Source organism: Panicum virgatum, chromosome 2K (assembly GCF_016808335.1).
Source record: "Panicum virgatum strain AP13 chromosome 2K, P.virgatum_v5, whole genome shotgun sequence".
Classification (NCBI taxonomy): domain Eukaryota; kingdom Viridiplantae; phylum Streptophyta; class Magnoliopsida; order Poales; family Poaceae; genus Panicum; species Panicum virgatum.
Window position 1 is genome coordinate 47,628,195 of NC_053137.1, and position 13,735 is coordinate 47,641,929.

Consider the following 13,735-nt stretch of genomic DNA (forward strand, 5'->3'; position numbering starts at 1 on the left):
GAACTCAAGGCCGACCTTGAGTCCTACTGAGCCAATCTTCGGAAGGTGTTCGACCGGGAGTTTGCGGTGGAAAGTAGGGGAAAAGGCCCTGGCGCTGCGGGAGGAGACTATTGCCAAGGAGGAGGCCAGCCCGGCAGTCCGAGTTCGAGTCCCGCAGCCAGGGACTCGAGGTCCGCAAGCTGGAGCTCGACAAGCTCTCCGAGTCTCTGCACCAATGACGCCAGGAGCTGCAGGCGACCGCCAGCAAGCAGGCTGTTGCCGAGATGGAGCTCGAGGGGGATAGGAAGTCCCTTGCAAAGCGGGAATCCCACGCCACCAACATGGAGCTCCAGCTTGAGCGCCAGCATGAGGCCCTCAAGTCCCTGAAGGAGTCGGCGGCGAAGAAGGAGGCCAACCTCGAGGAAAGGACCCGCTAGGTGGAGGCGGCCCAGGCAGCACTGGACGCCCGGGTGCAGGAGGCGGTCCAGGAGGCGGTCCGGAAGCTGCAGGAGGACCAGCTCAGGGGGGCCAGCGGATCGTCGACTGGGCGAGCGAAGCGAGCTCAGCACTGGTGCCACTTGGAATGAGTCCAATCCAAGTGGTGGAGCCGCCAGCTTCGATTGCTGACGCCCTCCCAGTGCTGATCTCTGCTTCTGATAGACTCCGGCGCCTGGAGCTGATCCTTGCCGGTCATCTTGAAGTTGAGGGCCGCGAGCTGATCCGGATGGTGGCGGAGCACATTCTGACCTGCTTCCGGAGCCACGACCCAGCCATCTCGCTAGCCCCCGTGGAAAATGGTCCAGTGGCGGAGACGGAGGCCTCTGCTCGAGAAGGCGTGCGGGACGTCGTCGACTTCGTCGCTGCTTACTTCAAGCGTGAGCCTGCAGATTCCGGAGCTGGGCCATCACAGCAGTAGCACTTTTGTTTTGTTTTTTGTAGATGTAAAAATATTGTACTTGTTGAAATTTTAAATATAAGAAAATTTCAACTTAGCTGTTTGTCAGTTGCTGTGGTTTGCGGTATGCAGCACCCCGGCGCCCTGGCCCCCTGGTAGATAGGTTTAGTTGTTAGGACCTATCTGCCATCAGAGCCAAAGAAGACACTCCGAACCCCCGTATGAGGTTGAGCAAGCGTCCTTGGGCATAGGTGTAGCATAAATTGCAACTCGAACGAGCGACTTATTCCCTGTATAGCAGAAAAAGTACAGAGAGGAAAATCAAACTCGCTTGTATGGTAGTAATGATACTGCAATTTAGCTGTTTGACGCATGCAGAATCGATCCGTGATGTCTGGCTCAAAGCGAACGCTCCGGCCCCCTGGGAGACAGGCTCAGTTGTTTTGAGTCTGTCTACCACCGAGACTGGACCTCGATCTGCATGAAGTCTTAAAGCAGATGCCGGGACCCCCTGGTAGGTAGGCACAATGGTTTGAGGATAGCTACCACCAGTCTAGGCCTAACCTGCATACCACTCAACGTCGAAGCTTAGTAGTAGGCCCGCGGGACTTATTCTGGACCGGGCCCCAAGCTAGTACGAGGTCCGGAGCTTCGGATATGCAGGTCCAGGCAGCTCAATGCATTTTACAAAGTGGTGGAGTGTGTAGGCTTAGGGTACGGAATCAGGCTAAGGCGTTACACAGGGCTCCGGACTACTCCAGGAAACAAACACGGCCATATCGGACCCGGCTCCGACATTCCGGACCCTTCCCTAGCAGTGGGTGAGGTCACTCTATCGTACCCGATCCTTTGAGATATGGAGCTGGAACTGCCGTGTAGGACTTGGGAAGCCAACCCTTGAGCTAGAACGAGGTCCGGGCCCCTAATTACCGAGCTCCGAGTACTAGAGCACTCGTTACAGGGTGGTGGAGTGTGTAGGCTTTGGGTACGGAACCGGCTAAGCGGCTACACAGGACTCCGGACCATCCCAGGAAACAAGCACCCCCTCTCCAGAGTGGGTCCCAAGGGGTCCAGACCCCTGTCCCAGCAGCAAAGGGGGTCCGGACCTGTACGGCAGTCCAGCAACTCAATACAGATCTTAGCTGTAGCGACAAGAGTGGAAGTCCGCGCGGGGGTTAGAAAGGTAAAAACTCGAGAATCGAAATGCGAAATAAAATTTTGACACAAAGACAGAACCGGGGCAAATCTTTCCTTTGCAACTTGATATACATGGCTTGCGCGATGGATGCCAGAGGCCGGGCATATGAGGGCGGACCTCTACTGCTCTGGGCCACGCATTAATGCTAGCCGACAGTGCGATGGATGCCAGAGGCCGGGTTTATGAGGACGAACCCCCACCGCTCTGGGCCGCACGCTAATTCTATCTTATTACAAAGGAAAAATTCATTTCCCTGCTCTGCCTAAGTGTAAAACTTACGCAGATGTTCTATATTCCATGGGTTGGGAAGCGGCACCCCATCTTCTGTGGCAAGGCGAATGCATCCAGGCCGGCATACTTCTGTAACCTTGAAGGGCCCCTCCCAGCTAGGGGAGAGTTTGTGGAGCCCTGCTCAGTTCAGGATCCGCCTCAGGACGAGGTCGCCAGCCCGGAGCTCCCTACTGTGCACGAACCGTTGGTGATAGCGCCTGAGCGCCTGGTTGTAGCGTGCATTTCGGATTGCTGCTCGCCACCTTCGTTCGTCAATGAAGTCCACATCGTCACGCCGCAGCTGTTCCTGCATGGATTCGTCAAAAGCCTGGACCCGTGGTGAGCCCAGGTGAATTTCTGGGGAAAGACATGCTTCAGCCCCGTAGACCAGGAAGAATGGGGTTTCCCCGGTGGCTCGGCTGGGTGTGGTCCGGTTGCCCCATAGTACGCACGGAAGCTCATCAACCCATTTGGCACCATGCTTCTTCAAGCAGTTGTAGGTGCGGGTCTTGAGTCCCCTGAGGATCTCTGCATTCGCTCTCTCGACCTATCCATTGCTGCGGGGATGTGCCACGAACGCAAAGCATAGCTGGATGCCGATGTCCTCGCAGTACTCTTGGAAGAGTCTGCTTTTGAATTGGGTCCCGTTGTCCGCGATGATGTGGTTTGGGATGCCAAATCTGCACACAATGAACTTGAGGAATGCGACTGGTGATTTTTTGGTGATGTTCACCACAGGGGTAACATCCGGCCATTTTGTGAATTTGTCAATGGCAACATAGAGGAACCGGTACCCGCTGACGGCCCGGGGGAATGGCCCTAGGATATCCACGCCCCATACGGCGAATGACCATGAGGGCGGGATCATTTGCAGAGTTTGAGCCGGTGTGTCTTGCTTTGCATGGAACTGGCATGCTTTGCAGGACCTTACCAGCTCAGCCGCATCCTGGAGAGCTGTCGGCCAGTAGAAGCCATGCCGAAAGGCCTTACCAACAAGCGTGCGAGATGAGGAATGACTTCCACACTCGCCTTCATGGATCTCCGCGAGCAACTCGCGGCCCTCTCCCTGGGAAATGCACCGCATGAGGATACCATTGGCGCCACGGCGGTAGAGATCCCCTTCTACCACCGCGTAGCGTTTAGCCAATCATACTATGCGCTCAGCGGAAACATCATCATCAGGGAGGATATTGTCTTTCAGGTAGTCCCAGATCTCGGAGATCCATGCATCGGGACCTCCCTGAGCAGGTGGGAGTGGCTCTATGAGGTCTCCAGGATCCTCAACAGAGTACACAACTCAGGGCGGGCACCACAGGTGGAATGCCGCCGGGACCGCTAGCTTCGAGGTGCTAGCTTGATCCCCTTCACCCAGTTCGGCAGGCTGGGCGGTAGGTCTCAGCAACCGTCTTTCGAAGACGCCCTCGGGCACGGATGCCCAGGTAGATGCTGTAAGGATCACCGGGGTGTCCGACCCTAGAGGGGGAGGGGGTGAATAGGGTCGCTAATCGCTTTCTACCATAGGGCTCAAACTATTTGCATAAGATAAACCTAACACGTCCTATACATGCTAGTTATGACTAAGGTTTATCTTTGCTACTCTCTACTTACCCCTAAAAGACTTGCAACCTATAGCCAATCCTAATCAAACTAACTAGGAAAGTAAAGATACGCAAGATAGAGTAAATGCGGAAACATAATACGGTAAGTAAAGAGGTAAGGGAGAGAATATGCAATCTCCCGTGAAGACACCAAGACACACGATTTAACGTGGTTCGGTTAGGACACCAAGTCCCTCCCTACGTCCACGGCCACTTGTCCAACGCGAACAAGTGTGATGCCACGTCTCTTCGCTTGATCACCGTCTTGCGTTCGCCACCAAGGCTCCCGGCAAGCAAAGGCTAAGTGACCCCAAGTCACCAAGATAAGGCCACCGCCACCGTCTCTCTCGAAGCGTCACCAATGGCACCATCTTCACTATTGGAGCTTCTCACCAAGAGGGGTCTTATTCCCCGCACAAAGTGTCGTTGCCGCTCCACACTAAGTCGGAGGGTCACACGACGGGTACACAAGATGCTTGCCGCAGCAAGACTTTCACTCAAGCTAGTTCTCTCAAGAACTAAGCCTAATCAAGCACTAAGCACTCGCACAAGTGTGCTTAAGCCTATATGATGTACAATGAAGCTCTAAGATGGTTGGAGATGATCTTTAACTCATTTATGCTTCTATAGTCTCCAGCACCATCAAATGACCCGGCCTTGGGAGTATATATAGGCAGCACAGGCAAATTTAGCCATTGGAGAAAAGCTGCCAGAAAAACACTTAACGCCGGTTAATCCGACGCACCTCCAAAAGCCATCGTCGATTCAACCGATGATACTAAACTACCCACCTCAAAAACTAGTTGTTACGTGTACGGGCAATCAACCAATGATGCGTCGGTTTAACCGGTGAGTGTAGGTGTCCTGTGAACTCTGAAAAACAAACTCTCTGGACAACTGCACCGACGTTCACCAAGACCCTATCGTCGATTCATCCGGTGTATAGACCTTGCCTCAGCTTCTGGGTCCATTGCACCGACGTATTCAACTTCCCTAACGTCGGTTTAACCGGTGATACTAAACTTCCTGGTGTGCTCCAAGTCAATGCACCGAGGTATATGATTTTCTCAGCGTTGGTTTAACCGGTGATACTAAAGTATCTCTGTCTTGATTTCTTTGACTTGGTTTTCATCTCGGTCTCTTCAACCACCGTAGGGGCGGCCCTTCGGGCCTAGCTACGCCTATCTTCTCTTTGTCATCACTTGAACCTAAAAGCCTGAGAATGGTCATCTTAACAATCATATTAGTCCAAGTGTTGGGTTGTCTATATCAATCACCAAAACATTATATTGAAATATGGCATGAGAGGTCATTTTCGCTACAATCTCCCCCTTTTTGGTGATTGATGACAACACAACCAAAGCAAGCAAGATGAATTGCAAGAATATGAAATTGATACCAATTTGAAAAGTTAGAAACTACTTAGCTTGCTCGGATGATATTTCAATGCTCATTTTTTAAAAAGCCACCGGTATTTGAAATTGATACAAATTGTAGAACAATGGCTTGTGTGTGGTTTGAACCATATGAGCAATGAAAAAAGTTTTGTACCTTAGTCCATGGGATCATCAAATTGCACTTCTCCCCCACATTGACTAAGTACCTCCCCCTATCACTATGCATCCTTTTGCATTGCATTTTCCATTCCTCCCCCTTACTAATGGCATCATTTACTCCAAACTATTTGCTTGCTTTTAGGGTACATTTCTCCTCTTTTGTCATCAAACACCTAAAAGCTTCATAACCACTAGCAACAAGGAGCATTAGTAACAAAAGAAATTCACTAGTGATAGAGTGTTATACCAACTAAATTCGGCATATCTCCCTTTGTTTGAACAAGCTCCCCTTTTTCAAAGCTTGTGGCACCTCCTATCTTGACACCAATTGTGATGCTAATTGTGACTTGTAGGGGTAGTGTTCAAAAGAAATTGAACTCATGGGGATATCTCTAGGTGACTACAACAAATAGCACTTGTAAAGCATATTAGTCACAAAAGAAACAAGTCATAAAATAAGCTCCCCCCTAAAAGCCTGAGAATGGTCATCTTAACAATCATATTAGTCCAAGTGTTGTGTTGTCTATATCAATCACCAAAATATAATATTGAAATATGGCATGAGAGTCTATTTTCGCTACAGATGCTCTCGCGGAGAGATCATCTGCTGCTGAGTTGAGTTCGTGGGGAACATGTTGCAGTTCCAAGGCATCGAAGTCCTTATCTAGCTTCCTCTCGTGGATGAGGTATGCCGCGAGCTGGGGATTGTTGCAGCTGCAATCCCCTCGGACCTGCTTGATGATTAGCTGAGAATCTCCCTTCACCAGAAACTGCCGGACCCTCAGAGTCAGGGCTTGTGTCAGGCCAAAGATCAAAGCTTCGTATTCTGCCATGTTGTTGGTGGCCTTGAACTCAAGGTGCACCATGTACTTCAGCTGATCTCCGTTTGGGTCGATGAGGACCACACCAACTCCAGCCCACTGCTTGCGGACGGACCCGTCGAAGAAGAGTGTCCAGTGGGGCTCGGTGAAGACTGGTGTCCTGACTTCCGGCTCCGGGGGTCCGGCGTTAAGGTCCGGACCCCTAGAATTGCTTGGGGAAGGAGTTCATTCTGCTATGAAATCAGCCAGGATCTGGCTTTTAACTGCATGGCGCGGCTGGAAGTCCATCTGGAACTCAGCCAACTCTGCAGCCCACTTGGCGATGTTGCCCGTGGCGTTGGAGTTGTGCAGGATCACACTTAGCGGGTAAGAGGTCACTACGACAACTCGGTGTGTCTGAAAGTAGTGGCGCAGTTTCCTGGACGCAATAAGTATGGCATAGATAAGTTTATGCGTCTCAAGATACCTGGTCTTTGCCTCGTGGAGGACTTCGCTTACGTAGTAGACTGTCTTTTGGATGGTCCGAACCCTGGCGACCGGGTCCGGCTCGCCCTTATCCACCATGTCAGGTCCTTGGGCCCCCAGCGGTTCTGGGTTTCCACTGGGACGAGGCTCCTCCGGACCCCCTTATCCGCGGATCAGACCTTCAGACAGAGGAGTGGCTGTCGGACCCCCATGTCCGGGGTCCGGCTCACCATCCTTGGCCGGGGAGACCTTGGTGTCCCCCTGGCGGGCTTGCTCCGTCCTCTCGGCGACCAGCACCATGCTGACCGCCTCTGCAGACGCAGCAAGATGCAAAACCAACGTCTCACCTGGCTCTGGAGCCACCAATACTGGCAGTGAGGTGAGGTGCTGCTTCAGCTCCTGGAAGGCTTGTTCAGTCTCTTCAGTCCAAGAGAATGGACCGGACCTCCTCAATAGCTTGAAGAAGGGGAGGGCCCTCTCAGCCAGCCTCAAAATGAAGCGGCTAAGAGCGGTCAGAGATCCAGTAAGCTCCTGGACGTCCTTGATGCGGCCAGGAGGCCTCATCGCCTCGATCGCCTTGATCTTGGCTGGGTTTTCCTCGATGCCTCGATGTGAGACCAGGAAACCCAACAGCTTCCCTGCCGAGACGCCGAAGATGCACTTCTCGGGATTCAGCTTCGTGCGCGTGGCGCGCAGTCGGTCGAAGACGAGGGACAGGTCCTCAACTAGTGTTGACCCTACCTTAGTCTTGACTACAATGTCATCAACATACACCTCAACAATATCTCTAATTAGGTTACAGAAAGTTTTGTTCATAGCTAGTACAAACGTGGGTAAGGCATTCCGCAGACCATATGGCATGACAATATAGCAATAAAGTCCATCCACTGTTACAAAAGCAGTATGCTTCCTATCCTCTCTAGACATCTGAATCTGGTGGAAACCAGAGTATGCATCTAGGAAAGACAAAAGGTCACACCCGGAGGTGGAGTCCACGATCTGGTCGATACGTGGAAGAGGATAGGGGTCTCTAGGATATGCCTTGTTGAGGCTGGTGTAGTCGATGCACATCCGAAGCTTCCCGTTGGCCTTTGGGACGACGACCGGGTTGGCCAACCACTCAGGGTGGTAGACCTCCTCAATGAAGCCAGCGTGTAACAGCTTGCGGACTTCTTCACGGATGAAGTTCTGCCGCTCCACGGACTGCTTCCGAGGCTTCTGGCGTACCGGCGTGGCGTCAGGGTAGATCCTCAGATGGTGCTCGATCACTTCCCTGGGGATCCCGGGCATCTGTGAAGGTTTCCAGGCGAACATGTCCACATTTGCCCAGAGGAAAGTGTGTCTTCCTATTTCTCCTCCAGGTTTCCCATGATGCGGGTGGTCCTGGAGGAGTCCGCTCCGATCTGCACCGTCTTCACGGGAACGTCGTCCGGATCAGACGGCTGAACCTTAAGTGCCTTTGCAGGCGCCCTGGCTTGCGAGGTGGATGGGTCCTCCTCGGAACGTGCAGCCTCTACCGCCAGAGCATGCAGTTTCTCAATTGCAGCGACGGCAGCGGTGCGGTTGCCCCGCACGGTGAGGACACCGGCAGGGGAAGACATCTTCAGGACCAAATACCCGTAATGGGCAATGGCCATGAAGCGGTAGAGAGCTGGCCGGCCAATGATGGCATTGAACAGGAGGTTCACCTCCGCAACATCGAACTGGACGCTCTCTGTGCGGAAGTTCTCCTCGATCCCGAACGTGACCGGCAGAGTGATGCTCCCCAGAGGGAACACCGGATGTGGGCCCACTCCGGAGAATGGGCGAGAGGGAGTCAGCTTGGACTCCGGGATCTACAGCTGCTTGAACGCTGCATAGCTGATGACGTTGAGGCCGGCCCCACCGTCTATCAGCACGTGATAGAGCCTGATGTTGGCAATGACAGGGGCGGTGACTAGAGGTAGTACACCAGCCCCGGCCATGTTCTCTGGGCAGTCAGATGGCCCGAAAGAGATGGTGGTGTTCATCCACCTGTGGTGCGGCGCCGCCTTCGGGACCCCCGGCTTCACCGAAAGGACCTCTCGGTGAAGGGTCTTCACGTCCCGCCGGGAGACAAGCTTCCAGCTTCTGCCGTACATTACGTACAGCTTCTTGCGGCGCTCCTCATTGTCGGAGTCGGAGTTGTCATGGCGGTAAACGCCCTTCAGCTCCCGAGCGGGGGATTGGTACCCCAGCTCCTTCTCCCCGGCACAGTCTCACTGTCGGAGGCTTTCTCATTGCCAGACCGCTGGCGAGGAGGGGGTGAGCCGTCCTTGGAGGCCTGCTCACGCTGCCCACTGACCCGCTTCGCGAGTTTCTGGATCTAGCGGCAGTCCGCGGCACTATGGCGAGCGGTGGGATGCACTGGGCATGAACCTCCGCTGCCACCTTGCGGGCGCGGGCGTTTGCCATGCGCATTCTGGCTCCCAGCCACTGCTGCAGCAACTGGTGCCGCTGCTGCTGCGACTGGACCGCCGGGATGTGGCTCCCCGCGATTCCGGCTCTTGTTCTTCTTTTTCTTGCCACCGCCCTGGGCGGTAGCCCCGGAGCCACCAGCCTTGGTGTCTCCATCTTGGGGGCTGAGTGCCATGCGCGGCCCTAAGCGGCCCTGGCACACTTGTCAACCAGGGAGAAAAGCGTAGAAATGCTTTCCACCTCGTGCGCCGCCAGTTTCTGGAGCATCTTCTCATCACGTACCCCCTGGCGGAAAGCAGTGATAATAGATGCGTCAGAGATATGAGGAATGGTACCCCGTACCTTGGTGAAGCGCGAGATGAATGCCCGGAGTGTCTCTCTGGGTTTCTGCCTCGCGGCGTGTAGGTGAGCCTCCACACCATGCTGCTGGTATGCATTGGCGAAGTTCACAGTGAACCTCGCACAGAGCTCCTCCCAGGACTGGATCGTCCCAGGAGTGAGGTTCATGAGCCAAGTCCAAGCTGGCCCAGTCAAGGCTACATGAAAGTAGCTCGCCATGACGGCGTCGTTACCACCAGCTGCTGTGATGGCGGTAACGTAACGGATTAGTGGTGCCGTCGTACTTCTCTGGCAGGTGTGGGCGGAACTTGGATGGCCATGCCACCACACGAAGGTGATCTGCCAGCGCAGCACAGCCCACCCCAGCCACCGGGGTGCCCGCTTGTATCCGGGCGTTCACTGGAGGCTTGGGTGCCGCTGCATCCAAGTCGGCGTTGAGGTTGCGGCCCTCAATGTTGAGGCGGCGTTCTCGCGCCCTCTCCATGGAGATGCGGGCGTCCTCACCCGCGCGCCTGCGGTTGAGTTCTGCCCGCAGGTCTTCTGTCCGTGCACCCCTCACGGTGGGAGAGCGCACGGACGCCGACGCAGCGCCCTGGCGCCAGTGGTAGGGTACCACCGCATTGCCAGGCGGAGGTCGTTGCCCGGTCCTTGCAGAACTGGGGGAGGCCTGAGCCAGATGGAGGAGACGGTCAACGTCGTCCCGCCACTGCCTCCGGGCGTCTGGCGAGGCTGCAGCAGCCGGAGGGTTGCGAAGCAACTCCCTAGTTGCCGCCAGCACTCCGCCGCTCGCAGCTTGTGAGGGGCCCCTTGACGGGCACCCTGACTCTTGCCGACGTGCAGCGCGCGCCGCCGCCGACGGTGGCTGCTCCACAGACACGGTTGCCCCTGGAGCAAGAAGGCAAGAGGCGTGTGGCACGGATGACGCCACACCCTCCGTCATCTCCACGTCGTCGTCGTGGTGGGAGTGTTCAGCCACCCGAACCATGGAGACGAGCAAGAGATGAACTAAAACCAGCTAAATGTTCCCCTACCTAGCGCGCCAAATTTCGTGGAGTGGAAACCCACAGCTGGGTGGTATAATGCACCTGACTAAGCCCAGAGGGTGAGTACTCGGGGGTTAGCTAGGACTAGTTCGATCTCGCTGGAAGAACACGATGAACACAGCTGGTTTAGAGTGGTTCGGGCCGCCGGAGCGTAATACCCTACGTCCACTGTGTGTTGTATTGCTTGAGTCCCCTTCGTCTCGAGAGAGTCCGAGAGAGCTTGAGTGGGCTTGAGAGAGCTTGTAGTGTGCAGCGAGCGCCTCCCTTTTATATCTCAATGGAGACGCGTACATGGCCGTTGAGTCCCCGACAGGTGGTATGACATCCCGGAAAGTTTACCAGATAAACCACTCGCTAAATTATTTTTCAAAATTAGAATTCCTTCCGCCATCCCAACACCCGAGTTCATTCAACGTTCTATCATTTCTTTTCCGCCGACCGTACCGCTCCCCTTTTTCCTTGTTGCTGTCCCGTCCCGCGCCACTCGGCGGCTTGTCGCCCACGCGCGACCGCCCGCCGCGATCGGCGCCGGCGCACTCGCTCTCTCTCTTTCTCTCCCCCTCTTTTTCTTCATTTCCCCCTTTTTATTTTCTTTTTCCTTTTTCTTTTCTCCTTCCCTCCCTCTCCTTTCTTTCTCCCTTCCTCTCTGCCGCGCACGGCCACGAGCGGGCTCGACGCCGCCCGCTCAGCTCGCTGCTGCCCACGCGTGCTCGCGCCTGCTCTGCACCGCCTTTCCCCTCCACGCGCGGCACGCGCCTGCGCCCCGCGCGTGCACCACGCGGCCGAGCCGCCCGTTGCACAAGCCGAGCGCAGCGCCGCCGCCAGCCGCACAGCTCCCCGCCTCGCCGCTCGAGCCGCGCAACGCGACGCCGAGCTGAGCAGCAGGTCCCTCCACGTGCGCGTCCTCTCTGTGCGTCCTTGCTGCCCGAACCATCGCGTCGCGGCCGCGAATCGCGCTGCCGCACGTCGCGCCGAGCCCAGCCACCGGCGTCCTCCCCTCCTCCACCGCCTCGGCTCGTCTATAAAAGGCGCCCCAGTCTGCTCTCTACCACCATCGCAAGCCCTCCGAGCCGCCCAGCTGCGCCGCCCGACTTCCTCCTCGCTCCAATTTCTTCTCTGTTTCTTCCCCAAAAGCAGAGCACTCTCGTCGATCTCCTCCGTGAGGCCATCGCAGCTCGATTGCTTCGACGGTGAGCACCCCCACACCCTCCTCTACCTCACCCAAGCCGCGCCTAACCCTCTCGTTGCCCGAGCAGAGCTCCCCACGAGCTCGCAGGCCGCCATCCATGGCCGCCCGTGGCACCCTCCTTGTTCAGCAGCAACCCCCGTTCGGAAGCCCCAAGATCGAACTCCCTCTCCCTCCTCTCTCTAACCGTGCCCTCAGTTTTAGGAATGGTGGCCAGAATCACCACTTCGTCGGAGCTCAGGCGAGCCCTGTCTCTGGGCATGGCGCGCTCAACCAGAGGAGCACGAGCCTCTGGTGCTGTCCGTGCCTCTCACCTGTTATTTTCCTGGGCGGGTCCACTTGTGGGCTCAGGCAGGAACTAATGGGCCGGTAGTTCTGGTCCACACCCGCACAAACCAAATCACCCATCACCCGCGACCTACTAATCCAGTAAGCCCTAGTCACGTCATTTTAATTTTCGGAATTAAATAATAGCTACACACTATACAGCCATATCTCACACATATAAACTCTGATTCCATTGATTCTTTTCCCTAAATTCCTATAAAATCATATACTACCCGCTCATCCTATTTTAGACTCTCCCTAACCACGGTTCAGCCCTTAAATGCCTCCTTAACCTATCATTTCATGCATCAAAAATCTTCCGAGTGCCTCCAAATCCGACCACGCCATTTCTAATATAGTTTTGTCCATGTCATTAGGAAACCGCCCGAAAATGTTACTCCGAACTCCATATCTTAAGTATTTCCGATTCGAGCTCAACGATAAAACTTTTATTTCTTTTTTCTTGATTGTGTGTTTGTATGCGTCGTAGACCACGGTGTGAACGAAGGAGAACCCGTTGACGAACAGTACTGCGAGCCAGCAAACGAGGACCAGTTCCGCAACCCCGAGCCCGGACAGTGCTTCGACCAAGACCTCCCCGAAGGCTTCGAAGACGGCAAGTTCAATCTCATCCTTTGATGCATGTTTTGTCCCAGTTTTTATAAACACAACCTATTGGCCTGTTTTACAAAATTGCATATGTTTTGCCTGCTGAAAACACGATTGGATAGCCATCCCTTGATTTGTTATAACCATTCCTTGACCACCTAGGTTAATGTCTGAATGTGTTGTTTGGACGTTAATCACTGCTAGAACGCTTAGGATCTCATACTCAATACAACTTGTTTTATAAAGAAAATGTGTGCGTGTGGGAAGGGATAAAAGTGGAAATTTTCGAAAAATGAGTCTAGACGGGATGGATGGCATTTCTGTGTGATTTGTTGTTTGGTGTGCTTGTGCCTGTGTGGCAGAGCAAGGAAGGGAGATATCCATCTTGTCACCACTAAGGACTGAGTTGGTGTGTCATCTCACCTAACTCCACTATCATGCAAACCACTCGACTGTTGTATGGGCAACGGCTTAGCATAAACCCCACTAGTTAGTCTGATAGCCATCAGGAGAGCTGAGAGCAACGGGTGATCAAGGAGAAGGGATTAGCTCTGTGTGACTTATGCCCCGGTTACAACCTATGTGATAGATCAATGACCCATTGGTGCATCCCGTGATGGCTAGTCAGGTCTAGCTAAGATGGGTAATGGCTTTGTTGGGATCTGCACCGACACTAAGGTGATCGAGTTGCGGTACCCCGCTTGTGGGTAAAGTTGCACACCTCTGCAGAGTTAAAAATCTATTCGAATAGCCGTGCCCACGGTACTGGGCGAGTTACGGTGTGGTCACATAACTAGTGTTTATTCTGGGATGGGTTGGCGTGAGTTGTTTTAGGAATGGTTCCGGCAGTTGTGCCGTGTGCTACGGCGGATGGGGAGTCCGGTAGCAGTCTAAAACTTGGATCCTATGTGGATCAACCCTTCGTGTTACTCGGTACAAGAAAACTGTTTTTGGAAAATGCTTTCTTTCAAATGAATCCCTGCATAAAATATCGCTTTCCACAAATCAAACCC